The 4,266-nt window shown below is 38.6% G+C and overlaps 1 non-coding gene across 1 annotated transcript; it reads left to right on the top strand.

Moving 5' to 3' along the window:
• Window positions 1–1,915: 1,915 nt before the first annotated feature.
• On the top strand, window positions 1,916–2,022 carry LOC141638120 (small nucleolar RNA R71). The gene has a single exon (XR_012542010.1). It is a non-coding gene; the product is annotated as a small nucleolar RNA R71 (small nucleolar RNA).
• Window positions 2,023–4,266: the final 2,244 nt, after the last annotated feature.

Here is a 4,266-nt window from a genome sequence, read left to right as displayed (position 1 = left end):
TGAAAATCTCTTGCTTAGATGGAGACAATTCTCCCAATTTCTTCTCTTGGCTAATGAGGCCATCCTCTTCTTCCTTGGTTGATTTTGATGAGCTTTGCAAGCTCTCCTTGTAACAATTCACTTGCTCTTTGAATGGAGCATCTTCAACTTTCTTCTTCCATTGGAGTTCCGATTTCTTCCTTTCATCTTTTCGGCTATAATGATCAATCATGAAACATGGTTCATGCAAACGAGGAGCTCTCATAGTCTTGTCAAGATTAAAAGTTATGCTTTCATCTCCTACTTCTAGAGTGAGCTCACCATGTTTCACATCAATTACCGCACCGGCGGTGTGTAGGAAAGGTCTTCCTAGGATGATTGGAATGTTGGAATCTTCCTCCATATCAACAATGACAAAGTCCACCGGGATGAAAAACTTCCCAATTCGCACGGGGACATTTCCCATATCCCTAACGGTGTCTTCGTCGATCTATCGGCCATTTGGAGTGTGATGTTGGTGCATTTAAGCTCTCCCATCCCCAACCTTTTACTTACCGAGTACGGCATGACACTCACACTAGCCCCTAGATCACATAAGGCTTTGTTGATCGTCGTGTCGCCAATGGTACACGATATTGAGAAGCTTCCCGGATCCTTTAACTTTGGAGGTGAACTCCCTTGAAGTATTGCACTACTCACCTTAGTGAAGGCGATAGTCTCAAGTTTCCGGATCGACTTCTTCTTTGTGAGGATATCTTTCATGTACTTCGCATAGGCCGGAACGTGATTGATTAATTCCATGAAAGGAATTGAGACTTCTAAATTCTTCACAATTTCCATGAACTTTCCAAGTTGATCATCAAATTTGGGCTTGGCTTGACGGCTTGGAAAAGCAAGTCTAATCACAATGGGCTCCTTCTCTTTGGCCTTGTCTTCATTTTTCTTTGAACTTTCTTCTTTTGATGATTCTCCGTCTTTGGAGTTTTGCACAATTTCTTCCTTTTCACTAGCTTCCACAACTTCATCCTAAACTTGCTTCTTCGGTGCTTCATACCTTGTACCACTTCTCAAGTGAATGGCACTAACCGTTTCATGTCTAGGGGGATTACTTTGAGGTGGTAATTGCCCCTTTTGTCTTTGTGAGCTTGAAGATGCTAGTTGAGTCAATTGTGTTTCCAACATCTTGGTGTGAGCTAGAATGTTGTTGATGGTGGTTTCTTTTGCTTGGCTATCTTTTTGCATTTGGGTGAAAAATTCTTGTTGATTCTTTTGCATTTGGAGGACCGCTTTTTGGACATCAAAACCTTGGTCATTTTGGTGATTGTATGGATTTTGATTTTGGTAACCTTGGTTTTGATTGTAAAAGGGTCTTTGATTTTGGTTTCTCATGGGTGGTGGAGTGTATGTTGTTTGAGGGTTTTGAACATTTTGGCTTTTGTATGAGAGATTTGGATGGAACTTGGTGTTTTCATTGTAAAAATTGGAATAAGGGGTACCACTCTTATATGCTTGGAAAGCATTCACTTGTTCGGTTGTTCCCCTACACTCACTTGGGTCATGACCCAAAGTTCCACAATTCTCACATATCCCACTTGGGATTGATGAGGATGCCGTCATGGCATTGACATGATGCTTCGATGATTTTGAGTTTTCCTCAAGTCTAGCCATAGCTTGTTCAAACTTCAAGTTGATTGTGTCAATGTGAGCACTAAGTTGAGCACCCAATTGAGTAACAGAGTCCACTTCATACTTTCCTCCTCTAGTAGCCTTGCGAGGCCTACTATATTGTGAGTTATGGACCGCCATTTCCTCAATCTTGTTCCATGTTTGATTGTCATCAACTTCGGTGAACATTCCATTTGATCCCATATTGAGAATGTTCCTAGAATCTTCATATAAACCATTCCAAAATTGTTGCACCAAAAACCATTCGCTAAGTCCATGGTGAGGACATGAGCGACAAATACCTTTAAACCGCTCCCAAGCTTCATACAAAGACTCTTCATCCCTTTGCTTAAAACCCGTAATTTGAGCTCTTAGCATGTTGGTCTTTTCCGGTGGGTAGAATTTTTTGTAGAAAGCTAGAGCCAACTTCTTCCAAGAATCTATTCCAAGGGTGGCCTTATCAAGGCCCTTCAACCATTGCTTTGCGGTGCCGATTAAGGAAAAAGGAAATAAGACCCATCTAATTTGGTCTTGAGTCACGCCCGTTTGAGAGATAGCATCACAATAATCGCAAAAGGTTTCCATATGAGAATGAGGATCCTCACTAGGCATCCCCCCAAATTGGCTCCTCTCAACTAGTTGGATGAAGGCGGACTTGGCAATAAAATTTCCGGTGAGATGTTGCGGTGTAGGAGTACCATTTGGTAGATTCTCCTCGGTGGGTACGTAGTGTGACGAGAATTTTGGCATTGTAGGTGGATTTTGTGGGGTATTGTGTAATGGGTTTTCTTCTCCTTCTATTGCGAAAGGATTGACAAACTCACTAGTGGGTTGAACAACTTCACTAACACCTCTCAAATTCCTTCTAACAAGTCTCCTATTGTTCGTCAAGGTTCTTTCGATTTCACGGTCAAAAGGTAGCAAATCACTTTGTAACCTTCTAGACATGCAAAATATCAAACAACTCAAAAACAATTAGAACAAACCTTGAGGAGTTTTACTTCCTCAAGGTGAAGAGAGACACAACTAATAACAATAAAAAGAAATCTAAATCAAACAAACACCGTCCCCGGCAACGGCGCCATTTTTGATCGGTCCGTTTCGTATTCACAAATATATAGATGTGGTCGTTGGTCATGGTCGAATCAAAACACAATTTATAGCTTAACAAGCAACTCTACAATTAGTAAAGAGGCAAGTAAAAGTCGGATCCCAAGGGACGGGAGTTGAAATGAGATTTCTATTGTAACTAGTGGTGTCTAAGGGGTGTCACAAATTGGGTTGATGTAGAAGGTTACTAAACTAGAATAACAATGAAAATAAACAAGCAAGATGAATAAAAAGGGGTGTAAACAATTGATTAAAAGCACTAGGGTGTCATGGGGTCATAGGGGAATCATGGGATATGATCATACAAACATGTTCTCAAATTATAAGCAAGCAATTATTGTTGTGATAGATTGAGTTGGGTTATATCTTACAATCCTAGGAAAGTTTGGGTCCCGGAGCCGAATCGATTAGATTGTACAACACCTACAAGTCGACTTAATCTTCCCTACTCAACAACATGCATGGTCTAATGAGACTCGAGTTGGGTTATGTCTTACAAGTCTCATTGAAAAGATAGGAGATGATAGTAAATGCAAGGATTCATAGGCTTAGCATTTCATCAAATATAACATGTGCATGAGTTGAGATCAAAACAAGCAAGCAAATAAAACATGAAAGCATATTAATTTAAGCATGAATCATTCCCCATGTTGGTTTCCCCTAATCACCCATTAACCCTAGCTAAGAGACTACTCACTCATTATCATGTTGATCATGCTAGCAAGGTTGTCAATCATACCAACAATAAGAAACATGATGAATAAATGAAAGTAATTAACAATAATTAAAAAGGGATTAAGAGATTATACCTACTAATGATTACAATAATAAAGCAAGAATAATAGAAGTACTTGAATGCTAGATTAAGAGGTTGTCAATCTCCCAATAATAACCCAAATAATCTTCAATTACCCAAAATAAAGGATGAACAAATTGAAAGAAATGTAGATCTTTATACATTTTAACATACTCAAATATGTCTAAATTAATTTGTCATAAAATTAAAACGGATTTTATGCATGCAAACAATAATATAAATAGAAGAGAAATCACATCCTTACAATGGGTATTTCGGTTTTATGGGCACAAGAGAGATCACCTTTCTCTCTTGTTCTTGAGCTTATCCTTATGGAAGAACAAAGATCTAAGTATAAGATCTCTCCCCAAGCTTTATACCCAAGGCTTTCACTTAATTTGATTAATATTACAAGAGCTAGTATAATATTAATGTGGTAGAAAAATTGAACCAAAAACATTTATAAACACATAAATGTTTCGGTTTTATGGAGGAAGAAGAAGAGAGGTTTTTGTCTCTCTAGAATTCTATATTTTGGATAAGTAAAAGAATGAATCCTCACTCACACATTTTAGTGTAATATTAGGTAAAATTGGATGAAAAACCAATGATGGTTTTCTCATCAAAAACCGGTGGAGGGGGTTTATTGGGTAGCCAATGCATGCATACATTTGTCTTCACAATGTTTAGTAGGCTTGCATGGCTACTAAAGCATG

Source organism: Silene latifolia, unplaced genomic scaffold, assembly GCF_048544455.1.
Source record: "Silene latifolia isolate original U9 population unplaced genomic scaffold, ASM4854445v1 scaffold_180, whole genome shotgun sequence".
Lineage (NCBI taxonomy): Eukaryota > Viridiplantae > Streptophyta > Magnoliopsida > Caryophyllales > Caryophyllaceae > Silene > Silene latifolia.
This window is presented reverse-complemented; position numbering and strand designations above follow the sequence as displayed.